The 26,472-nt window shown below is 44.7% G+C and overlaps 1 protein-coding gene across 4 annotated transcripts in view; it reads left to right on the top strand.

Annotated features, from left to right (window-relative positions):
• Nucleotides 1-7,199: 7,199 nt before the first annotated feature.
• GREB1 (growth regulating estrogen receptor binding 1) overlaps nucleotides 7,200-26,472 on the top strand; it is a 141,125-nt gene continuing 121,852 nt past the window's right edge. The window contains exon 1 of one of the 4 annotated variants that reach the window (XM_070512589.1): nucleotides 7,200-7,553. The gene's annotated coding sequence lies outside the window, so the exon portion shown is untranslated. Of the gene's footprint in view, nucleotides 7,554-7,909; nucleotides 7,932-8,314; nucleotides 8,435-15,493; nucleotides 15,516-26,472 lie in introns of those variants that run through there. The other 3 variants (XM_070512593.1, XM_070512590.1, XM_070512594.1) reach the window with 3 other exon arrangements.

Raw genomic sequence — 26,472 nt, 5'->3', positions numbered from 1 at the left:
GGTAACTGTTGACATCACATTGCCAGAGAACTCTTTCTAAAGCACAGATCTGATCACTCTTCTGCTTAAAATCTGTCAGTGCACTTTATTTGTCTTGTGTTCATGCTGGCATTTTCTCCTGTATACCGGTCTTTGCCTGCCTAGCTGTCTCCCGCATCACGCTTCTGGAGGGCAGGAGCTGTGTCCTTGGCACTCAGGAGCCCCCACCACCTTATCATGGGCCATTTGTTGTATGGCTTTCTCTGATCCAGTCACATTAATTTTCGTTCATTTTCTCAAAAGAGATAACTCACTGCTGAGACATTTCACATGTTGTCATCTTTGCCTGGAACATTACCCTTCGATGCTTCCTCTAGCAAACTCATCTTCATTTTAGACATTATTCCCTCAGAAAGTCTTCCCTGAACCCCCAGATGAGGCTAGCCCCCAGCATCCTCCCCATATGTTGTCTCATGAGCCCCACAACCTGGACTGATGCCCCTAATAACATTGCAGTATTAAAAGGTACATTATAAATAACCAAATAGCATTGAAAGAAGTAAAACCTTTACTATGCTGACTTTGAAATGTAAAGTGTAAGGCAAAACACGACAACACAAAATCTGAAGACAAGATTTTGTCTTAAATCTTCCAAGCGTGCCTTTCAGTGGATTTTGGTTTGACTCAGCATTACCAAATTATTAGTAAATTTAGCAACTTCTCTTTTTCCTCCTGCTTGAATTTTATGCTGAATGGTACTAATTTTCTTAGTATTTCCTAAATATCGCTGGTTTCAATTAGTTTTATTTTGGAGGAAGAATGCTATATAGTCAGCATTGGGAATTCTCAGAAATTTAATTCATAAGGAATACATTTCAGAAAACTTGCACTCAAGTTTTCTTATTTTTGAGAATTCATCTTGCACAAATCTGCAGGGTTCAAATTTAATTTGTTGAAGATTTTATCAAAGCAAACTTTCATTGGTAATATTCAGATGAATCATTTGAATTTTTCTTTTGCATTTTCTGTATGTAGGAGAATGTATTCTAAAAATCCATTTGAAGTAATTGTGTTAAAAGAAGAAATACAGTCAGCAAACTTGAAATCTTTTGTTTTGTTAGATAGTTACATAATCATTTACATGATCAAAAAGATAAACTGTAATACTTTTCTTTAAAAGAAAAGAAAGTTGCTAAATATTAGAGAATAATCACATTGATTTCAGACTTATGATACTAACAATTTAAAAATATCGTTAGACCTTTGAGAAATTTTGGTCAAGGAAAATTAAACAAAAACCCATTTAATTAATTTTTTGGAGAGGTACATTTATAAGGCTCAAAATTCAAAAGTGACAAAAGAGTCAACAGCGAAAAATCTCCTTCCCACTCCTGGCTCTCAGCAGGAAAGTCTTCTCCTTGGAGCTACCATTGCACTGGTTTCTTATTATTCTGGCAGAGATGTTTTATGTACAAATATTCATCTATGTTATTTCCCCCATCCCTGTTTGCACCCTAATAATCATACTATTTCTTGATATTTTTTTAACCTGGCAAAATATCTTGCAGATTGTTTCCTAACAGTGTAATAATAGTTTTTCTCACTCTTTTCTATGTCTACACAGTATTGCGTGTATGTACCCTGAATTGCCCATGATGTCCCCCCAGGCTGGATACTTATGTTATTGCCAACATTTTGCTACCACGAACACCAACATACATAGAGTGATCTTACGCAGACTGCCTTTCACACAGGCATGAGTATATCTAAAAGATAAGCGACTAGGAGTGAATTACTGGGCCAGAGGGGCATTGGTGACTTGGACGGATATTGTCAAATTGTCATTCAAAGAAGTTGAATCAATTTACCTTCCCTCCAACCAGAGCTAAGGGTGTGAAAAATATGATAAAGCAATTAAATTTTTGCTTGGCCTTTAAGAAACAGCATTATTCACTCTGTATTAAAACATTTCTTCAAAAAAAGCACTCTTATTCTTTTGGATAGAAAGAAGCTACACATCAAGAGGCCACCAACTGCCAGCAGAGTAATTTTTCTTTGCTGATGCTTTCCAAGTCTTTCCAGTCATTTTGGCAAAAAGTCTGACATATTGGTGAGATATACATGTGAATTTTGGGATGCATTACAATAATCCAGGTACGTTGTACCTGTTTATAATGTACCTAGTGTACATCACACTATTACATTCCTGGAGGAAGAAACTCCCAAGAGGTGTTTTTTGGAGAAGAACAGAATGGTGAGGGCCACTGACATCTGCAGTGATATTGTTTACATCCTTTGTGTTGTCTTAAGTCCTGTGTGATTTCGTTCTGTAAATATCATTAGAGATTAGGAAGATGGTCCTTAAATGTTGCTGCACAACCAGCAGAGGGATTTATTTCTGTACCCATTATTGGAACAGAGCATATTCTCACGCAAATTTTTATATAATTTCATCTTTTCTGGATATGAAGATCCAGTGTTAAACTGCTAGTGTGCACCTAAGTTGCAACCGATTTTTAAAGAAAGTCTTGTCAAAGTTGGATTATTACATTCTATTCCACTTAAATTCTATACAAGCACAATTTAGTTTGATTGCTAATATCTTATTGTTAAATGTGTTCTATTTAAATATTCACTTCCCATGCACTACCCCTGTGAAATATATCGCTTCCACCAAATTTGTTTTGCCCTTCTGACTCCTTCCCTTTTTATTTCTCTAATATTTGATACTAACCAAGAGGATGCTAGCAGCGCGCTTACAAGCTGGTCTAGCCTTTGCTGAAGCATAGTGCCTTGACTCTCCACCAGGTGGAGCAGTTTCACCTTAGGGAGTCTGCTGGGTATGGCGTCTGAATTTTGCTTGGTCAACGTCCCTGGTAAAAAGGAGGTGGAGTGGAGGGGAGGGGAGTAGAGCAGGCAGCAGTCGCATTTGAGTTTAAGGTTTCAAACGAAGAACTGCCACATTTAGGCCTCAGATGTACTATTGATCAAGGTAGAGTTTAGTACCTCTGGTCTAAACCATGTGCAGAAACAAGCCAAATCCTACAGTTAGGGGTTCACTTGTGCTCCCCATCTCTGCTCCCTTCCTTCCAAATTCATATGTGGAAGTCCTAACCCCGAGTACCTCAAAATGTGACCTGATTGGAAGATAGAGTCTTCACAGAGGTCATCAAACTGAGATCATTAAAGTGGGCCCTAATCCATTGTGCCTGGTGTCCTTAAAAGGAAGGAAATTTGGACACAGATATGCATAGAGCGAAGACGATGTAAAGACAGGAAGAAGACAGGTCAAGGAGAGAGGCCCAGAACAGATTCTCCCTCACAGGCCTCAGAAGGAACCAACCCTACTGACCTTGATTTTGGGCTTCCAGCCTCCAGAACTGTGAGACGATAACTTTCCATTGTTTAAGCCTCCTGATATGTGGCATTTGTTACGGCAGCCCCAGGAACCTAACGTCCCTACTCACTCACATTTTGGGATAATTTAAGCAAGCTGAGTTTAAGCATTTACTATGCTAGAGAAACATTTTCTCCATAGAAAGTGATAGTTAACAGCATAAGCCAGGTTATGGTTTAGAGAGATTTATAGGAAGAGAATGAGCTTTACCCTTAAGCCATTTAGAAGCCCCCTTTATATAGAAACAAGTGGCATGCTGATAACAAATGATTCGAAACTGCTTCATGTACACAAATGGGGGCTTCTAGAGGCTTCATCCCATTCCACCCTGTGGCATTTTTAACTGGGAGGTTGTGATGAATGCGACAGCAAGAGGAAGCTGTGTGTGCTGAGGCAGGAAAGGAAGGAGAACATGTTTGTATTTCTATGTGCGATGAGATAAGCTAATATACATACATATGAAAACACGTGAGAATGAGTTTGTATCTGGGAGCAGTGGTGTGAAAATATGTGTATGTTAGAAAGAAAAAAAGGCATGAGAAGAGTTGGGTCTGCATGGGTATAAGGAGAATGTATGTATCGAGGGGAGAAATGTCCGTGTGGTAAGGCATGTGTGCGCGTGTGTGTGCGTGTTTGTTGAGAAAGAAATATTTAGTGTCTGTGGAAAGAATGTATGTGTGAGAGACATGTATGTATGTGAAAAAGAGCCATATGTATGTTTGAAGCATGTGTGCTGTATGCATTTGAGGAAGCAGATATCTGTGTAAGGAATACATGTGTGAAGCACATCCATAGACATTTAAGGGGAAATGTGTGTGTGGAGATGTGCATGAGGGAGAAAAGAATGTGTGTGCGTGTGTAGCTGTGTGAGGAGAAGCGTATGTGTGTGATTCTTCAGGATAACGCTGGTCAAAGAAACAAATGTGCCCAGCAGCCATGTCCAATTGCCTTCCTGACCCCATGGCCTCTTGGAGAACCCTCAGCTCACTGAATGGACTTAGAGATTGACAGCTCCTTTGTCAGTTTCAGCATGGCCACCAAAGTTTTTTAGTTTGGTCCCATTCTTGTGAACCACATTTTAAACCAGGTTGATTCCCCTCATTTAAGAAAATATCTTGAAATTACTTTTTCAAGTTTGGCTCAAGTTCAATAAAGACATATAAAACAAGCGGGTCAGGTTCAGTTCAGGAAAAGCAAATCTAATCATTTGTATTTGTGTGCTGGTATTTACATCAATGAACGAGGAGCATGAAGATGATTCATTAAGCAGGAAAACAATACACGACTTTTTCACTGAATCTCATTCCTGGTCTAATTAATTCTTAACTGGTAGGAATCTTTGCATTTCTACACTTTATTATAGATTTTCAAAAATAGGACTAAATGTCTTCCTCAAATTCATTGGATTAACTAGCTAAGATATGGGACATCTTCCTAAGAATTTTTCCCTAGAAGTAACATTATATTTCCTATGATTTTTCTGTTGAGCCAAATTATATTTTTGTCTTTATTAAAAGTGGCTCCTTTTTGATGTTGGGTTTCAGGGAGAGAAATTAACTTTTGGAATGACTTTCTTATACCAGAGGGTAGGCTAACTGTGGCTCATGGATCGAGTCCTCTCAGCTGCCTGGTTTTTCTTGGTCTTTTTTTTAATGATCCATGAGGTAAGAGGGTTTTTAAATTTTTAAAAGCTTAAATACTTGCATAATAGAATAGCATCGGTTTTGCCTCTTGGCTGGCAAAGCCTAAAATATTTACTTCTGGGCTTTTAAGAAAAAGTGTGCTGACCCCTGTTCTATAGGATTTTATTTGCTTGATAAAATATAAGCTGTCAAAATGTAAGGGGAAATAAAATGAGGGGCATTTCTTACCGTGGTTATTGGTTGAGGAATTACGGTAACTAACCTAAACCATAGAGTGAACCTATTGGTTAATGTTAACTCAACATAGTCCTTCTGTACATGTTTTCACAGGAGTGGTGGAAAAATGGGCTATGCCCTGGAAACACAAAGGCAGTTTCAAGAAAATTCATTGCAATTGTGTTTGTAATCATGAAAAACTGGATCAACTCAGATGTCCTTCAACAGAAGAATGTCTATATAAATTGTGCCATATTCACACAATTCGGATACCATTTAGCAGTTAAAATGAATAAAGTAGAGCTACGTGCATGATTAGATGGATCTTACAACATAGAATTGAGTAAAACAAGATAAACTGACTGGGTTACAGAATTAAACATAGAGGATGAGAACACAGAACGTTGTAAAACTGGAAAAAATGCCATACCATGTTCATGAACACATGCATATGTAGTAATAGAATAAAAACAGGGATGGGATGTTTTAGAAGAGTGGGTGGGGGATGGGGCAGGAAGAATTGGGATCAGGGAGGGCTGTCTAGGGGCTTTAACTACATTGTGATATTTATTTCTTAGGGGAACATGAAGCCAGAATGGCAAGATGTTAGGATTGGCTGGTCCTGGGGCACACAGGGGCTCATCAGGATACTCTCCTCAGTTTAGTGTCTGTTTGAAATATTTCATAACAAGAAAAGGAAAATGATGGTGCTGCCAATCAGAGTTCAGGAGATCTGCGGAGAGTCATGCAGGCAACATTTGTATTGAGGACCTGTCATGTGCTGCCACTTGCTGGGGGCTGTACCCTCATTCCTTCATTTAAGGTCAAGCTCAGTGAACTTGACTGTCTCCTCATCCTCAAGGACACTGACTGTTAGGCCCAAGGCCTCACTGGGGGTCGTGGGGGTGAGTGGCAGGAGGGTACAGGGCTGGTCGCCTGATTCTGGTTCTGTGCCTCACAGGCTCCAGAAATGACAGGGGCCTGTCTTTTGCTTAAAAAAAGAAAGAAAGAAATCTTGAGTTTCATGCCTCGGGCCCTGTGTTCCTAGCTCCGGGCTGCCTCTGTGCCAGCCTCCGGCGAGGTCTGCAAAGACTTATTAGAGGTTTGCTCATTTGTTCCTTGCTTCCTTCACTCCCTCTTCTGACTAGGGGTCCGGGAATTGGTCGAGTTCCAACCGCAGGTGCTCATCTTCCTTCTCCTCTTCTGGCCTTAGGCAGGCCCCCTTGCCGACCTTTGTGGTTGGGGACTCAGTGCCCCCAGCCCGCGCTGTCCGAGAGAGTGGGCTGCGGGGCGCCCAGGACAGCGCCTCGGGCACGGGGCAGACGCGGCGCTCGGGAGGGCCCCGCCGGGGCAGCCGCGGTGGGGGTCCTGGGGCCCTTGGAGGGGAGTCGTAGGGAGGCCTGGGCTGCGTTCCTCCCGCCTCACAGACCTGCCTTGTCCTCTCTGGGCGCCTGGGTCCCAAGAGGCAAAATGACCTGTGTCGTCCGAGGGTTCTCCAACTTCTGTCCAGCCTCCCTCACCCGCTAAGGCCCCTGTGGCCGGAGGGGCTCCAGCTGTGGCCCCGCGGGAAGGTCGGGGGAGTGTGCCCAGGGCGGGCCGGGGGCCGCTGCGGAGAGGAGCCCCTCGCCGGGAACCGAGAAGAAAGCGACCTTTCCGGAGCGCAGGCGGCGCCCCTCGCCGGGTGCGGGGCGTCGGGTGCGGCATCCTTGCCGCCTTCGGGATGTTAACAGGAGCGCCGGGCAGGCGAGGGGCTGGCTGCTGACCCGCAACCCGCCGTCCCGGGGCGCCGGGCCGGGCAGCGGGGGGGCACCGCGTCCTCGGCCGGGACGAGGCGGGCCAGGGGAGCACTGGGGCGCGTCCGGGCGGGAGGGCGCGGGGCCGGGCAGGGGTGGGGGCACCGCGTCCTCGGCCGGGACGAGGCGGGCCCCGGGAGCACTGGGGCGCAAGGGAGCGGACTGGGGCGCGCCGGGGCGGGAGGGCGCGGGGCCCGACTGCGGCCCGCCTCCCCCTCCCCTCGCCGACGCCGCCGGGTCCGGGCCCCGCGCCCTCCCCGATCCTGTCCCAGCCCAGGTCCCCGGGCGGCTGAGCCCCCCGCCCGTCCTTCCTCGGCGGTCGGCCCGAAGACCCGGAGAAGCGGAGTCCGGGGGCGGCCAGTGTCAGGGGTCGAGGCCTCGCTCCGCAGATCCGGGCTTTGCCGCGCGCCCCGCGCCGGGCCGGGCTCCGGAGCTGGGGGTGTGCCCGCCGCCCCGGCCCGGCTGGCCCTCCGACGGCGGCGGCGCACCGGCGCGGGGAGCGCGGCGGAAGGACAAAGGGCCGAGGTAGGAGCGGGGCGCGGCGGGGCCGCCGGGGCGGGGGGCGCGGGGCTGCGCCGGGCGGGCTCGGCTGAGCGGGCGGCCGGCTCCGGAGGGGCCCGGGCTGGGACCTCGCGCCCCGCTCGGCCCCGCGGGCAAGGGGAGCCGGGAGGGACGCGCGCGGGCGGACGGGGCACTCTCCGGGCCGGACCCGCGACGGAGGTGGGGAAGTTTCTGGGTTCAGACCCCAGGGCGTGTGGGGACGTGGGTGCAGCTGCCTCGTGTGCGTGCGTGCATGTGTGTGTGTGAGTGTGAGAGAGAGGCAGAGAGAGAGAGAGAGAGAGAGCGCGCGCGTCAGAGTTAGAGCGCGTGCTGAGCGCCTGGCGCATGGTGAGCGCTCCATAGGTGAGAGCTTTTAAAAATGACAATGACGGTAATAATGACTAGTTTCAGGCAGTGTGTGCGTGCATGTGTGTCTATGTCTAAGTGTTTAGAAAAGCGGGAGCCGGAGGTGGCAGCCACAACTCCCCAGCTCTTGGGACAAGGGAGAAAATGGGGCTTCTTTCCAGAACGGCCCTGGGACCGTCTCCAGGGGGCTCCTACACTTGGAGAGGCTGGTTCAGCGGAGGTGGGGGCTTAGTAACTGGATCCCAGTTTTGGGCCTTGGGAACAAAGGCTGCTTCCCTGAAGTCCAAGAAGGTGCGTGTGTGTGTGTGTGTGTGTGTGTGTGTGGCCGCCAGGGCTCCAGGCCGGGGTGGAGGCTGGGACGACCCGCCATTCATGGAAAAGGATGCTGGGCCATTTTGCTGTCAAGTCTCTTTTGATCCCCGGTCGTGAGGACCAGCAGAAAAGAGGAACTACTTAATTTGTGTACTGAAGCTTTCCTTTAATAAACTTTCATTGTAGAGGTAGGTGTTATTTCAGGGCTTGAAAGGTTTTTTAGTATCTCTTTAAAACAATAAAAGTGTAAATTTAACTTGAGTACAAACTTTTATTCCCAGTGAGAGCATTTCAGTTTCTGCAATTAACACTGGGTGTTGGACGTGGGGGAGGGGGACGTCTGGGTGGGAGGGGGCTTCTGAGCTTGATCTTGTATGAATGTTGTCGTGGTGTCGCCTGGTTTGCAGCGCTTTATAGGAAAATGTTGTTGGAAGTTTTAAAGGCCAGTTAGAATCCCACCTTTAACTGTCTTCTTAGAATGTCTTAAATCTCTGGGCAGATTTGAAGAATTCTTGATAACCAACCCCCATTGCTTCCAGAGCATGGTCTTTGGGCTTGCTTAGAAAAGTTTGTTTCTAGGAGACAAAAGCCAAATTTAAAATGTGAAACAATTAAATGAAACACAGGCAAGGACACGTTTTTACAAGTCTTTTCATGAGATCTGGTTCATTTTAAGTTTGCAATGTGGTCTGTGACATTTTCCGTTTACCCAGCGCAGAGGATGCAGTGGTCTGCTGTTCATTCTGGAACAAATTTTCCTTAAGGAGTAAAAAGTAAGCTCAGGTTGAAACTGAAATTCCATCCTGGGCTTTCTTTTTATTGCAGAGGGTTTAAATGGTTTATTTGTGTTTTAAAATGTTTTTAATTAGTGAAAATAGCCATTTGGACCAATACCTGTGATCTTTGTTGGGTGGGTAATTTGAAGCTACACTTTACATGTATGTATCTTTGTCTTGTCATTTTTAGTAGGAGAATTTATATTCTCATAGAGCCTGTCTAAAGCTTTCTGTGCTTGGTATGAAAGTGATCACTCGTTCATTTAGGAAGCAGTTTACTGAACTCCTTCAGCGTTGTGGACATTCATTCAAGTGCTACCATTTTACTTAATGGTGGAAACCCCCTTCTCAAGACAATGTGTCCAGTTTGCGGATTCAACATTTGAATTATTTAGAGATTCCAGCGTTTTCAGAGGCTGTCTCAAAGTAGAGCTAAAATAAGGTTAAAAATCAGAAGAAGACAGCCTGTAACTGAGAGAGAGAGGGCGGGCCCCACACCCAGGCGAAGTCATCAGAACTGAGAGGGACCAGGACGTTGAAACGAAGGCTGTGGTGTGGACACTTTGTGCATTAAGTGGAGCTTGTGTTTAATAATTGCACATTCCTGTCGAGCTTGCTTCAGTGATTCTGTTCCAGACCTGGAAAGGAAGCCTCCAGGGCGTTTGTGGGGGCAAGTGACCATTAGGGCTGGCTGAGGGCAGCTCATGGACCCTGGCCTGGCCGTTCCGGAGGGCCCATGGCCGGCTAATCCCTTCATAAAGATTCCAGACAGTTAATCTTCTCAGCTCATATACTGCTTAATGGGCACTCCTGGCTTTTTGGTTCAGTTTCTGGATATACAGATAAATTGTAGTACTTTAAAGCAAATTGCATTTAAAAAAACAGGATGGGGAAGGCTATTGTAAAAGTAATATTTGTGACATAAAATTTAAGAATATATAGAAGACAAAAAAATCAGAAATCTATGATCCAGATAGTTACTGTTAACACTTGGGTGTATTTTTTTCTTATATTAAAACTAAATTTTATATGCTTCTAAACATTGGTCAAAATTACATATTATTTATGTCATTTTGTATCTTTTTTCATATAAAAGTTATATTATGAATATTACCTATCATTATTTCTTTGATAATGCCATTTTAAATAACAATTTTATATTCTAGTCTATGAATAAATTATACATTAACTATTTCTCTAGCAGATTCTTGGGTTTTTCCTGTTATTTGTACTTTTGATGTTCTTTCCATTTGGAGAAAACATCCTTGATCGATGGTAATACACATTTCTAAACTCGACTGCTCTTAGAAAGTGGCAAAAAAAAACCCTTTAACTTCAGGGACGTAAAGTGGAAAAGGATGCAGTCTTGGTTCAGTCTTCTTAATCTCTTAGCTTACTCTTAACTGTCTCGTATGCCATTTATTAGTTCCTGTAACACAATGATTTGTGTTTTATTTACCACCCCCCACCCCCAAATTATGGGCTTCTTGAGGACAGACATTTTATGTCTTGATTTTGTCTGAATCCTTCTAGTGCCCAGCCAAGGTGTGGCATGTCACAGATGTGTAAAATATTCTTTTAGGAGGAGTATATTTCAGGGGCTATGTGGGAAACCCAAGTCCTCTCAGAGATGGGCAGTGACGAGTCTTGATCCCACTGATTCGCATTACCTTTTTGATTATGGAAAACTTCAAACATCTGCAAAAGTAGAAAGATAGTATAATGAACTTCTTTGTGATCATCATCTAGTTGCAACAATTGTCAACATCTTGTGAATTTTGTTTCCATCTCCTCCCTTCTCACACTGCGACCCTACTGGATTACTTTGAAGCAAATCCAAGATGTTATAGTGTGTCCTACCCCTGTGTCTTTTTTACGATGAATTTACCTCAAAGTCCAATGAGAAGGGCCTGTCTTTGGGGGGCTCAGCAGAAGTTGGGTTTGCCAGGAAGCTGGGTAACAGAAAGGCCAGTGTCCTGAGAGGAACCTGCCTAACTTGTCCTGTTTTGACCTTGAGAGGGTTGCTCCTCCTCTCTGGCCAGGTTCTCCTCTGTCACCTGAGGAGCTTGACCTCGGTAATCTATAAGCTTCCTTTCAACTTTGTTCAAGCTAAGGTCTGCCTTTTACTCTAGTGTGATAGTCCTCAAATTGCAGGCCCTGGACCAGCAACTTCAGTATCGTCAGGGAACTTGTACGAAATGCAGATTCTCAGGCCCCTACCTAGACCTACTCAAAAACTCTGGGGGTGGTGGCCAGCAATCTGCGGTTTAACAAGCCCTCCAGGTGATTCTGATGAGTGGCCAGGCTTGGGATGCACTGATCTGTGAAGGTAGTCAAGAGGTCTATAAGTCCTTAAAAAACCAGAAACAAAACCTCCTGGAAATTGTGCATTTCCCTGTCCTCCAGCTCGGAAGGTCAATCCAATATCAAACTTCGTCCCTTTGTGTGGAACAATAGTAACTGGGGAGTAACTGTGGAAGCTTTTTGGTCAGGAACTCTGATTGACAGTTACATGCTCTTGACTCAGAAAGATTTGGGAATGAAATTATTAGATAAAATTTTTCTGAACTGGAGTGTATGTAGGCAATTTTCCTTTAAAAAAAAGTTGAGAACCACTTCCTGTGACACACCACATTTGTAACTACACATTTATTTCTTTGATGTCTTTTCTCCCCCCCATCCATGGTAAGTGCTGTGAAGGATCGAGTCTCCTATGCTCCCCGTGTGCCCCGGCATCCAGCACACTGCTGGTCCATAGCAGGTGCTCAGTAAATATTTGAGGAATGAATGAGCCTTTGTTCTTTAGGGAACTTACAGAACTCTGAATAGACAGCCAAGCCTCATACTGGTAGGAACAATTAGAGAACACTTAAGGGTTCTGCTTTGAGGTCTTGACTCCAAATGTAGGAGAATTTGAGCCAAAGGTCAGTTAGTTTCATGTCTGTCAAATAAAGTATCTGTTATGCACTTAGCAATGTCTTAGACTCTGGGGAGAAGTGTGGAGGGCAGTACAAGAGAAGAGTAAAACAAAGGGCTCGTGCACATAAGAGTATTTCATTGATTCATATCTACTCATTCCACTGCTTTTAGATGCAAGATTTAGCTGAATAATAATTATTATTATAGCCACAATCCTTGGGCAACTACCATGTAAAAATATTCTACACAAATCACATAAATATCTGTTCCCTGATAGGAACTAATCAGTAAGTTTTGCGTTTCTATATGTAACAAAATGAATTTAAAACCCATTGAAATTTTCATTTGTAAAAATTTAAAACAGGCTTAGAAAGTTGTTTCCAAAATTTAAAAATCTGCAGACGTGATGGTAATGAACTGACCTTGGCACCCCCTGGGTGCACGTGTCACATATGACAGGAGAGGGATAATGAGGAAACAGAGGGCATCCTACACCGAGGCTGGATGTCCAAGATCAAGGCTCTAACCGATTTTGTTTCTGGTGAGAGCTCTCTTTCTGGCTTGCCAGATGGCTGCCTTCTTGCTGTGTCCTCACATGGCCATTCCCCTGTGTGCACCCTGGGAGAGAGAAAGAGAGCCTTCTGCTGTCTCTTCTAATAAGGACGCCAACCCTATTGGATCAGGCCCCCACCCTATGACTTCACTTAACCTTAATTACCTCTTTATAGGCTCTGTCTCCAAATATAGCCACAACATAAAAATTTTGGGGGGGACACAAGCCTTTAGTCCATAACACACACTGAAGGTTGCCCCCTGAGATGAGGACACTCGGTTTGGGAGCCTGCAGGTAGCGAGTTGGTTTGCAAGAGCACACAGGGGCTCCCGGTACTGGTTTGGGGGGCTTCAAAGAAGAGTAGGACTCTTCTTCCCATAGTGGGTAAGGCTGGAGCACACACAGGTGACACCTATGTTGTCAGTGATCTTTTTGTGCCTGGTGTGGGGACCGAGTGTGTACACACCCGGGTACCGGCCCGGAGCAGCGCATGACGAGGTTCTTACCTGTAGCTTTTTCTTGGTTGTTGGTGGACAGTTTTGGATGGGAAACAGAACATAAAAATTGCTAGGAAAGCAAGTACTTCTGGATTGGGGCAATAGGTGAATTCCCTGCCACCCTAGTAAGATCTGCCACCATTATTCATACAATCCTTAAATGAAGTGGTTTATTTGGATGTTGAAGACACTCACACAGACTACCCTTTAAAAAACGATTATGATTCATGGTCTGTGCTTCTGGCTTGACAAAAGATTCTCTTCATTCCTTGTGCCTCTGCTTCATGCCGGACATTCTTGTCTTCTGTGAGACCTGAATGTGGCTCAATTTGGGAGTCATATATCGCAAGAGCCCATTTGGGCCTGGGATTTACGAGGGCCTCCTTGTTCTCTAGATTTCATCATCCCCCCTGTGTTAGGTTGAGAAGCTATCACAGAACTGGTCAGCTGCAAAACTGGGACCAGACCCTCAGACTCTATGTCCTAGGTGATGACGGATGATCCGTGTGGGCTTCTGTGCATCTCTCTCCGTCCAGCATTCACTCTGAAGGTGGCTATGGAGCTGCCCATCCTACTGCATTGCTCTCTCAGTTTTGTCACACAAGGGTGATCCTGCAGGTCATGGGTTAGGAGTAAAATGGAAGTCCAAAGGGAAAATCTAGGCACTGATTGTGCAGCTAATGCTGGCACCTATAGTAAGATTAAAAAATTAAATACCATTCCATTACTTGAAAGCATTTAAATAACAGAAACAGGGTCCTGCAAAGTTATCTTCGTTATGGGCTCCAACGAGTTTGGTTGTATTATCAAATTGTGAGAGTTTCACAAAGTTTTCATTTTAATAGTATAAATTGGTTCAATTGTGACAGGAATATAACTTCGCAGTTGCTTAGTTAGATCCATGGGAGTAAATTGTGGTCACTGTGGAATTCAGGCTGTCAGATTGAGTAGAACCCAGTGTTCCATTTAGTGATTACAAGTTGGCCAGAATTGATGGGAACCAACGATTACGTGGCTGCTCTGGGCCGGGTTCTGGGTTGGGTTGTGTATGTGTTATCTTGTTCAGTCCTTACAATTCCCCTAGGAAGTGTAGGTGTTATGATTCCCATTTTGTATGTAGGGAAACCAAATCACAGAGAGATTCAGTAACTTGTTCAAGGTCATACAGCGTTAAGATGCTGTAACAGGTTTTGAACCCACATCTGTCTGACCAAAAAGCTCTGCGACTGTGAAGCCAAATCTTAGCATCAAAAAAAGTCTGTGTCCATTGTTCTATTAACTTTCCAAACTTTCATCTATTTCAGGTTAATTTCTCCATGGACTTCTCATTTGCATGCCATTCAGTCTCCCCTTCTCTTGAGCCCTGAGCTGGTCAGAGTAACAGCTGAGTCTCAGGATAAGCATTCTGCTTTTTTCTTCTCTAATCATCTCCCCCATTTCTTTCCGAGAACCTGCATTTTCTTGCTGGCTATTATGGGGGATTATCCTAAAAATCTTTTGTCCCTCTCTTTTACTAAGATGTATTTGTTGGTTTTGCCTAGAGAATTAGGCATTCTGATTTCTGTAGCTCCAAGAGAGATGCTTTGCCTGACTACATCCAGGATGCTAGCTTGACTTTACCTTCATCTTCTAATCACAACCTTGCTCCTGTTTATTCATGGCTCTTTACGGCATCTTTGTGAACTGAGCAGAGGAGAGAGGTTCCTGGTTGAACAGAAAGCCAGAATTGCTGTAAGCTGACATCTCTGAAGGTTAAATTTTCTTCTTAAAATGTTAGTTTGAGAGCAAATTCAGTCAGTTTACTTGATCAATAAATGCACATTAAATGCTTACTCTGTGCCAGGTATTGCATTAGGTGTGGTGAGGGACACACAGGTGGTGCGAGCCGTGGACTCTTGTCCTCCAGGGGCAGTTTGTAAACTATAGAGATAGAAAGTATTGCTGCTATCCTTACTGATGGCTGCAGACATGGTAAAACTTTAGAAAAAAGAGAATTTGGGCTGGTATGTTTGGACTTAGGGGAAATGAATCTGGTTGAGAAAAGATGAGAGAAGAAATGAGCAGTTAGTGACTTTATCATAAGCTTGAGGACTTTACATATGCCACCTCACTTAATCCTTGCTTGGTAGAGTATTAAACCCATTGTAAAGATGAGGAAATGGAGGTGCAGAAAAACCAGTGGACTTGCTCAAGGTTATGTGGGCAGCAAATGGTGGGGAACCCATTTTTGTCTGAATGCAAAGCGGGAGTAGGGGCTGGATAGAGCCAGGCTGAGAAGATGGGCTCCTGGGGACAGTCTGGTCTGAGGGTACTCCCAACACTAAAACCATTTTCCCTGGCTTCTCATCATGTAGATTCCTGAGACTGTGGAGTTGTAAGATGTCTTCTGGTTCCTCTGGTTTGGTCCACGGATCAGCTGTGTCAGCATTACGTAGGAAGTTGTTAGAAATGTAAATTCTTGGGTCCTTCTCAGACCTTATGTATCAGAAGCCCTGGTGACCCTGTGTTTTCAAAAGCCCTCCAGGTGAGTCTTATACGTGCTAAAGGTTGAGAAGCTCTGCTCTGAAGGTGCTCCAGAACTGCACTGGCCACAGGTCCGTGGAAGGGATCTTTGGTCTAGAAATCTGGAGTCCATTCCTGACACAGCAGCTGACTTCTGGTTTCCTTAGTCGGCCTTGTCTTTAGATGATAATAATACTACATCTGTTTAAATGGGGGTGATCTGAGTGTGAAGCTAAAGGGAGTGTAGTTAAGAGCTGGTTGTCGGGAGCCACGCAGGCCTGACTGTATTTGGACAAGCTACCTCATCTTCTCTAGGTCTGTTTCTTCATCTGTAAAATGGGGACGATAATAATAGATATCTCACAGGGTGGTGGTGAGAATTCAGTGTGTTACATATCAGGTGCTTAGAACTTTGTCTGCTGTGTAGAAAGAGCCCCCACACTTGTGATTGTTATTATTATTGCATTATCACCCCCAGCCTGTCTTTGGGCCTGGCCTTCGAGGTGCTTTCCAAAAGTTGTGTTCAGTTTCCACTGTCATCCACACCTCTTGCTCAGTTTCTGTGGTGATTGCACTGGGTCGTTGACCTCTTGGGAAGAGGGTTCCCCCATGTGACAGCGACTGGTCTGCATGCATGAAGCGTTGGACCTGTAACATCGTCTGCTGGTCTCCACCTCCTTTTCTTTAGAGACGTTGCTCATAAGCTGTGTTCTTTGAGCATCGTGGCTGCGAAGAAGATTGGTGGTTTTGACGACTGGCTGCTGTCATTTGCTGAGCCCCTACTTTGTGCCAGCATTTTACATCATCCCTAAGCCTCACCACAGCCTCAGAACTTAGGGACTAGGACACATTCTACAGATGTGTAAACTGAGGCCCAGACATTTCCCTGCTGGGCAGAACCATATGAAATTTCTATTTTTGTAGATCAAAATGGTATAATATTGACAATTTCATATGGTTTAATCCAAAACTTTTATCGTATCGCATAATTGTTTTTCACAAACTTAAAAAAAATGTTCTGAAGGGGATGTTCTTATTTCTTCTAACCAAAATATTACTCAAAAGGACACACTAAAAAAAATGGGCTCAGGCGCTCCTCCAAGCACTTCATGCTATAACTCACTCAGTCTTCCCACCGCCTTGTAGGGTAGGTACATTTTACAGAGGGGGAAACTGAGGCACAGGGGAGTTAAGTAGCTTGTCCAAGACCACATACCCAGGAAGTGGCAGAAACAGAATTTGGACACAAAAAGCAGCCAGGGCCCAGAGGCTGAGCTCTTGGCCTCGTGTACATTAGCCTCCTGGGTCTCGGTTCGGATTAGGTTCTTTTTCTCGAGGAAGCAGGATTTGGGGTGTTGTGGAATTTGCGCGAGTGGAGGAAGGAAGGGCCCTGGCCTGCCTGAGCACCCCCATGATCCTGTGTTCAGTGCCCTGCACACCCTTTCAGCGAAGTGCCACGGCAGCCCTGTGCCGCATGCACTGATGGCCCCATTTTATAGGTGAGGGAGCCTGACTCTGAGAGGTCACGGAAGTTCCAGCCTGGGAAGCAGCACAGCTGGATGGCAGGCCTCACTGGGTCTGACTGCAGAGCTGTCTGTCCTCATCCCGGGTGCTTCTTTCCTCTCCTCTCACTCCTCCTACGGCTGAGTTGCTGCTGTGATTGTCCTCAGAATCCAGTTTCCTCCCAGAAACCCGGCCTCCTGCTTTCGCTCTGTTGAGACCAGGCACCGGCTACTGCGCGCTGCTCTCAGCTCACAGGGACGCAGATGCCTCTCAGATCGGGGCTAGGGTCGCCAGTGGGGTCTTCTTTCAATGATTTGATTACCGTGGAAGGGAACAAAAATGCCTTGTTGGGATTTTAACGCCCTCGGTTTATATTTATCTGAGGTCGTTTACGTGGGTGAAAAGGAACAGGCTGAGCCTTGGCCCTTGGATGCTCCCTTCTAATCCCCATTAATGTTGTATAAAGCTTGCAAATTCCCGGAGAGATTTCCCATGTGGAGACTATGGCAAAGAGCAGCAATGTATCTTCCACAGCACTATCACCACACTGGAATGTCTGATGACAAAGCAAGGGGTCCAGACAAGAGCATTCTCTACTGCTCAGGAAGTGTAGTGCAGAAGGCAAGTTGCTAGCAAGAAGAGTCTCTTTTAAAAGATGCTGATCCATGGGATGTATGTATGTATGTATGTATTTATTTATTTTTGGTGAGGAAGATTGTGCCTGAGCTAACATCTGTGCCAGTCTTCCTCTATTTTGTATGTGGGATGCACCCACAGCATTCCATAAGGGCGATAAGGGTGTTAATCTGTGCCTGGGATTCGAACCCATGAACACCGGGCCGCCAAAGCTGAGCACATGAGCTTAACGACTATACCACTGGGCTGACCTCTATATTATTTATTTTTAATTAAGATTTTAATTTTGAGATAATTATAGATTCACATGCGGTTGTAAGAAATAATACGGAGCTCTCATGTATCCTCTTCTCAGTTTCTCCCAATAGTAACATCTTGCAAAACTGTGGTACAATGTCACACAACACTGATACAGTCAAGATACAGAATTGTGCCACCACCCAAGGATCCCTCACGTTGCTCTTTCAGAGCCCCGATTGCTTCCCTCCCACTCCTGGCCTCCCCCATCCCTGACCCCTTGAAATAACTGATTTGTTCTCTAGTTCTATAATTTTGTCAATTCAAGAATGTTAGATAAATAGAATTATGCAGTATGTGATCTCTTGAGATTGACCTTTTTTTTTTTTTTTAGCATAATTCCCTGGAGATTGATCCAAGTTGTTTTGAGTATCAATAGTTCATTCCTTTTTATTGTTGAGTAGTATTCCAAGCTAGGGATGTACCACAGTTTAACCATTAACCTGTTGAAGGATATCTGAGTTGTTTCCAGTTTTGAGCTATTCTGGATAAAGCTAGTATTAACATTTGTGTACAGGTTCTTGTGTAAACATAAGTTTTAATTTCTGTGGGGTAAATATCCGAGAGTATGATTGCTGTCTTATGGTAGCTGCATGTTTAGTTTTGTAAAACACTGTGAAATAGTTTTCCAGAGTAGCTGTACCATTTTACATTCCCACCATTAACATATGAGGATCCAGTTTTTCCACATCATCAACAGTTGGTGTTGTCACTATTTTGTATTTTAGCCATGCTGATGGGTGTGTAGTGATATCTTACTGAGGTTTCACTTTGTACTTTTCTATTGGCTAATGATGCTGAACATTTTTTCATGGCGTGTTTGCCATCTGTTTATCCTTTTCGGAAAAATGTCTCTTCATATCCTTCGCCAATTTTGTAATGTGATTTTTTTTTTAACTGTTTAAAGAGTTAAAAAAATATTTTTGCTACTAGTCCTTTGTTGGATATGTGGTTTGCAAATATTCTCTTCCATTCTGTAGCTTTTTTCATCTTCTCGACAGCGTTTTTTGCAGAGCAAAACTTTTAAATTTTGCTTAAGTCCTAGTGTATCAACTTCTCATTTTAAGGATTGTGCTTTTGGTGTCAAATCTAAAAATTCTTTGCCTAGCCCTAGATTAGAAGATTTTCAACTGTATTTTTTTGGTAAAAGTTTTATCTTTCACGCGTAGGTCTGTGATCCATTTTGAGCTGATTTCTGTGTAAGGTATGAAGGTTTAGGTCAAGGTTCATTTCTCTGCCTGTGGCTATCCTATTGTTCCACTACCATTTGTTGAAAAGGCTATCTGTCCTCCATTGAATTGCTTTTGCATTGATTTCTTTTAAGATTTTAAGAAGTGGTGCTTTTTATTATCAAGTCAATGTTGGGCCACAAAAGTGCCTGAAGTTTACACAATAAATTTGAGGTGCTCTTATAGATAATTTGGGCTTTAAGAGTTCCCTAAGGACAGTTCAGCTTAGGGACACCCTAGGTGGGGACTTGATGGCAGTTGCGTGGGGTGTGAGTCAGAGGATTCTGGGTAGGTGGTGGGAGGCGGAGTTCCGGTGGAGTTTTGCTGCTGCTGTGCAGCTGGCAGCCTTCCTTTCCAGGGAGGGATGGTGACACAGAGTGTCCTGGGTCAGTCTGGGGCACACTGACCTGCAGGGTGGCATTGACCTTGTAGTTGGCATGGGCATGGCCGGGTTAGGCTCCCCCTCGTCTCCTCTGTCAGCTGCAGCCCTGCCTGCCTGATCTCTGATTTCAGCTGCCAGCTCCTTTGAGGTTACCCCACCCCCGCACCCTCCCATGTGACTTCCCCCAGCTGGCTGTTTAAAAGCCTGTATATAGAACACGGAGAACTCAAGTGCAATTTCAGAAGTGTGGGTTTACATTTTCCAAATTATTGGTATTATTTTAAACTTTTATCTTGCACAAACATGTTTATAGGAGAAAAAATAGAAAGCATAGTTAAAATTTACCTGTGATTGCCGTACCCTGAGATAATCCCTGTAAACACAAAATTATTCACTTTGGAAGGAAGATTGTCCTTTTTGCTCATTTCTTTCAAAAAGTCCACTCTTACTCCCACTGGGCCATGAAGACCCAAAGCTCATTTGGAAAAAATAAAAAAAGAGGTTTTCTCTCATTGGCTGAATCTGGAGAGGGATTTTGACCCTGCTGACCGTGCCTGTGCAGGAGTGCAGAGGTCAGCGCCAGGAAACGCAGCAGGACCGAAAGGTGGTGGCCGGAAGGCCAGCTGCGGCCAGTACAGGGAGAATGATCTTTTGTTTCCACTGCTCGGCTCTCCGGGATGATGGCTAAGGACATCAAAGACGTATCTAAACACTGTTATCTGGCCCTGCTCTTTGTGCCGACTGTGTAAGGGGTCTCCCCACAGGAGACCCTGGAGAGCAGAACCCCAGGCTTCTATCATGTTATTAATTCCAGGCAAGAGCTGATGAATAGAAAGTGTGAGCCATGTACATCAGTCTCTCTGTTTTGTTCTGAGGGATATTTATTTATTTACTTATCTGATGGAAAGATTATAAAGCATTTTCTTCAAATTTCACACGTTTATATGTGCTAATTGTAGAAAACGTGTGAAACACAGAAAAATACGTCTATAATTCCTCCACATAGAAATAACTATTGTTACTATTTGGGTAAATTCTTCTTGTCTTTTTAAAGTACGTATATAATATAAATTTTACAAAAACTCCTATTGTACTGTCCATACAACCTCCCTGAGTGTGCTAGGACCCTTTAACTCTGTCAAATTTTGGTATCTGCAGAGTATTCTGGAATATATCCTGTTTACATAATTTCTTTACATTTTAGAACTGTTGCTTTAAAAAAATTAAAATAGTATTCTTGCCTTTTCTGTTAGTAAATAATTCTTGTAGCAACTAAACATTGTGTATAAAAAATATAAAAGTTGCTTGAAGGAACTTTTCAAAAGTATCATTCAAGTAACAGATTGTTACTTGATTAGTTAAACGGTTCCAGCTGCTTAGAAAAGGGGCCCACTGAGACTCAGTTTTGAGAGCTGCTTAGAAAAGGGGCCCACTGAGACTCAGTTTTGAGAGCTAACAGTGCGTGCTTGACATCTTACAGAAGAGAATGCATACTGCTGAGCCTGACCACACCGGGCGCCTCTGTGGGAGAAAGTCTGTGTAAGGGGGACAGAAGATAGGTCCCTGGTGCATTTTCCTAGGCCAGCTTTTGGTGAAGAAACAAAGAAGAAAGCAGAGAGAGCACTGGCAAACTACAGTTTGATTCAGTGTTAGCCTGAGATGTAAGACGATGGAACAGCTCATGAGATACCGTTTCGCTCCCCATTTTCAGCTGTGACAGGACGTGGCTGGGATGCAGGGCTCGGGTTTGAGGTCCCGCCTGAGTCTTAGATCACTTGGTAACGGGCTCTGTCTTTGTGCGTGACCACTCGCACTATCACCACATGTTTTCCTCTGACTCCCCCGCTGCTTGCCCTGCTCCCTAAAGGCGGGAACCAGGGCTCCGTCATCCAGCACCCGTGGGACCCGAGCAGGGTGCTGCAGCCTCCTCGAACTGGCCAGTGAACGGGTTCGATTTCTTCGTGAAGGGACGCTCTTTAATTCAGCGGTGTCCCCTATGGCCTTTGCGTTTACTCATTTATGCCCTAAGCGCTTTTGAGTGAATTGCCGCAGTGGTGGTGGGGAGCTGCCAGGCGAGAGGGTGTGACTGAGAGGAGAGCATCGTCTTTCCATGATGGTGTACAAAGTATTTTAGACACTTTTCCTGTTTCTCTCTCACTTACTTTGACCCAGTTCATTAAAGAAGGAAGGTACTTTTAGATTCTATTTTGTATTATAATTTTTAGGAAGATAATTTTGAGATGTGTCCAACTACCAACACAAGTGAAGTGCCTACTTCCTGCCAGGTTTGCTTTGTTTTATTTTCAGGAACCATACTCTTAGGTTCCCTTTTTGAAAATTTATTTATTTGTTTATTTTGCTGAGGAAGATTGGCCCTGAGCTAACATCTGCTGCCAATCTTCCTCTTTTTTTTTTTTATTAAGATTATGATAGTTTACAACCTTGTGAAATTTCAGTTGTACATTATTGTTAGTCATGTTGTGGGTACACCACTTCACCCTTTGTGCCCTCCCCCCACCCCCACCCCTTTCCCCTGGTAACCACCAATCAGTTCTCCTTGTCTATATGTTAACTTCCACCTGTGAGTGGAGTCATATAGAGTTCATCTTTCTCTGTCTGGCTTATTTTGCTTAACATAATACCCTCAAGGTCCATCCATGTTGATGTGAATGGGACGATTTTGTCCTTTCTTATGGCTGAGTAGTATTCCATTGTGTATATATACCATATCTTCTTTATCCAATCATCAGTTGCTGGGCACTTAGGTTGCTTCCATGTCTTGGCTATTGTAAATAATGCTGCAATGAACATAGGGGTGCATGGGACTCTTGGAATTGCTGATTTCAGGTTCTTAGGATAGATACCCAGTAGTGGGATGGCTGGGTCATAAGGTATTTCTGTTTTTAACTTATTGAGAAATCTCCATACTGTTTTCCATAGTGGCTGCACCAGTTTGCATTCCCACCAACAGTGTATGAGGGTTCCTTTTTCTCCACAACCTCTCCAACATTTGTCACTCTTGGTTTTGGATATTTTTGCCAATCTAACGGGTGTAAGGTGATATCTTAGTGTAGTTTTGATTTGCATTTCCCTAATGATTAGTGATGATGAGCATCTTTTCATGTGTCTGTTGGCCATCCTTATATCTTCTTTGGAGAAATGTCTGTTCCTGTCCTCTGCCCATTTTTTGATCGGGTTGTTTGATTTTTTGTTGTTGAGCTGTGTTAGTTCTTTATATATTATGGAGATTAACCCTTTGTTGGATAAGTAGCTTGTAAATATTTTTTCCCAATTAGTGGGCTGTTTTTTTGTTTCAATCCTGTTTTCCCTTGCCTTGAAGAAGCTCTTTAGTCTGATGAAGTCCCATTTGTTTATTCTTTCTATTGTTTCCCTCATCTGAGGGGTTATGGTGTCCGAAAAGATTCTTTTGAAACTGATGTCAGAGTGTACTGCCTATATTCTCTTCTAGAAGACTTATTGTTTGAGGCCTAATCTTTAGGTGTTTGATCCATTTTGAGTTTATTTTGGTGAATGGTGAGAAAGAATGGTCGATTTTCATTCTTTTACATGTGGCTGTCCAGTTTTCCCAGCACCATTTGTCGAAGAGACTTTCTTTTCTCCATTGTAGGCCCTCCGCTCCTTTTTCGAAGATTAGCTGTCCAATCTTCCTCTTTTTTTGCTTAAGGAAGATTGTCCCTGGGCTAACATGTGTACCAGTCTTCATCTATTTTGTATGTGGGTCACCGCCACAGCACGGTTCATGAGTAGAGCAGGTCCATGCCTAGGATCTGAACCCGAGAACCTGGGCGGCTGAAGCAGAGGGCGCGAGCTTAACCATTGTGCCACTAGGTGGCTCTTTTGATTTATGTTAGGGCTGAACTGATTTTTTACTTATTAGGTCCTGGATTTCATTTTAAGTTTACAGAACCAGTACAATTTGGGGCCTTCCCGAGTTCATCTATTTGCTCCTTTAATAGTTTATCCCAATAAAGGCAATGATTACAAATATGATGAAAATATTTACTGACCACAAACATTGTACAGGTCCTTCATCTGTATCTGCATCTACGTCATGTATTATTTTATCTGCAGCACTTCCCACGCTGAAGGCACATAGGAGGTTGAATGAATACGTAATTTAATTACTGTAACAAGATCATGAGGTAAGTTTTATTGTCTCCATTCCACAGCTGAGGAACAGAGGCTGTGAAAGCCTCAACGACAAGGTCATGCAGCTCAGAAGGGATTCAAACCAAGTCTGGCCGGCCTCAAGGCTGTGTTCGTGCCACTGGGCTGTCCGGCTTCCAGGGGGGCAAGCTTCATTGCTAGTGCTGGAGAAGGAGGGGCTACAGCACTGCTACCTGGTAAAAAGAAAAGATTTTCAGAGGTTTAAGAGACCAGTGTCCAAGCCGTGGGGGCCTAGGGGAGGCCCTTTCCTCATCTCAGCGCCCCCAGCTTGGGTGGAGGATCCACATGTGCCTTAGGTCAGAGATGACCTCCCCAACTCAGACACCCTTGTCCCTTTTAGGTTTCTGGAAGATGTCATTTATTCTTTTTTCCTTTTCCTCAGAAATTCTAGTGGCCAACTTTTGGGAGGGGAAGAAAGATTAAAAAAAAAAAAAGGCTAGTGGTGTCTTGGGTCATTTTGGGGAAAGAGCTCCTGAAAACCAGCGGCAGGAGCTGCTTTCTATCCCCTGCAATTCCTGACGTGGTGGAAACAATGGGGGAATCGCCGACAAGCCAGAAAACGTCAGTCAGTTTAGCAGCTGCCGCTACTTATCCTAAAATTCTCTTTCAATCTTTGATATACTTTAATAGAATGATAATATTTTCTTCCAATTAATTTTGATACAATATTATTTTTGTGATGATTAATCAAAAACATTTCCAAATCTCTGTATTGTATATAATGAGTTTAGAGAAAGGTACACACACGTCAAGAATATGATCAATAATAGACCAAGCACCAGAATATTGATTTTCTCCTTGAGGAAATCCAATCATAACAGATCAATACATTATAACAAATGGCGAAAGTGTTTGAACTTATTTGTAAGCAGACAATGGAAGGAAAGCAATAGTAAGGTATATTGTAATAGTTATCAAATTAGGAAAAATGATAATGTTTCATGCTGGCAACTTTCATGGGTGATGCAGGGGCACAAAGAGAGCAATTTACTGATGGGTCTACAATGAAGAAGTGGCAGGCTGGCATCAAAGCTGTTGGTCACGTTTGCTTATGGCTACAACAAATATTTCCTAACACCTGTAGCGAGTCAGGCAGAGGCATGGACTGGTGAGCCCACGCACGTGGTCCCTGTGTGCCTGGGCGCACAGTTGAGCGGGGGTGTTAGACTTTATCAGACAATGCCTGAATGGAGAAGGAGGGACGTATTTGGATGGGAAGAAAATTCCAGGAGAGCAGAGAGCAGAGTAACCTGATTTAGACTGGAACTTGATCTGAACATGAGTTGGAGGCAACTGCGAGGCTGTGGGGGAGGGGGGTTTGCCCTGACGCAGGAAACAGCGTGAGCATGAGCGTCGGAGGGCTCAGCCCCTGTGGCAAGTGGAGCGTGGCTGTCTGGAGAGCGGAGGTGCGCAGCCAGGTGGGCAGGTGGGGGCCTGCCCAGGCCAATCTTTTGGGGCTTGTTAAAGATAAGAGACTGTAACCACAGAGCAATGGGAAGCCACTGCAGGGGTTTAGGAGGGTGGGGTGGGAGTAGGGTGCAGTGGTCAGGTCAGTGGGGCTGATCCCCAATTTTGTGCCCATTCCAAGCTGTCTCTGAGAACTTGGTGCAATCTGTGAAATCTTCCAGGCCTTTGAATGCAAAAGCAGATGTTGCTGGGGCCGGCCCAGGGGGCAGAGTGGTTAAGTTCACACACTCTGCTTTGGTGGCCCTGGTTGGCAGGTTCAGATCCTGGATGTGGACCTACACCACTCGTCAAGCCATGCTGTGGCAGCATCCCACATACAAAGTAGAGGAGGACTGGCACAGATGTTAGCTCAGGGATAATCTTCCTCACCAAAAAAAAAAAAAAAAAAAGCTGAGGGGGCTGGGGGTGCTAGTCTCTAGTTTTCTAAGCCGACAGTCGGGTGGCCTTCCTGGGTAGCCAGCTGAGATGTAGCCACTAGATTGGGAGTCAGTTGTGAGTTTTTCGGGTAAAGCCATGATTGGGATATCTATTGTGACTTTCCTCTAATGCAAGACTTGTAGCTTTGCAAGAATTTGAGGCGCCGAGGACAGTTACCAGGGTGACCTCCCCCCTCTTGCTTATCCATGCCCCCCCCGTTTGAAAGTCCAGCAGAGACCTCCATCTTCTAGGAAACCTCCCCTATGTTTGCAGGTGTCCCCCAATGTCTCTCTTCTCTGTTTGAAGCTTGTCCCACTACAAAATCTGGGGGAAAGCTAGTGTTAAGTGTAGCAACATCGACACAGGCAAGCTCTGAGTCCTTGATGGAGGAATAGGAGGGGTTTACACTGCACTCCCCAACTCTGCAGACGCTTGTGAGCCGGGCATCCGGCAGGCCCTTGATGTGTCACGTACACACACCTGGGGAGGCACCGCCACCTGCTTCTCCCTTTGCTTTCCTGACTCCAGCCTCTTCGATGAGTCAGGGAGCCAGATCAGAGGGTCTGATTTTATAGATCCTGAAACTAAACTCAGATGGTCGGACTCTCCATCCAGTTCGCCAGCCCCTAGTTGGGCAAGACAGAGAGCACCTGTGAGCCTGACTTCTTCCTTCTCTCTGCTGGTTTTGTGGGTGTTGGGGGGATGGGGGAGGAAGGGGGACGCTGCACCTGGAAGAGGACAGTCTGGGATTCCCGCCCATGAGCGGAGGCACGTGGAACAGGGCTGCACACCAGATGAATCCTGTTCCCAGAGGAGTTACGGGGGCTTGATCTTTGGGCACAGACATCGTCTCAAGACTG

This window comes from Equus asinus, chromosome 6 (genome assembly GCF_041296235.1).
Source record: "Equus asinus isolate D_3611 breed Donkey chromosome 6, EquAss-T2T_v2, whole genome shotgun sequence".
Classification (NCBI taxonomy): Eukaryota; Metazoa; Chordata; class Mammalia; order Perissodactyla; family Equidae; genus Equus; species Equus asinus.
The sequence above is the reverse complement of the archived record's forward strand: the minus strand, read 5'-3'. Positions and strand labels throughout refer to the sequence as shown.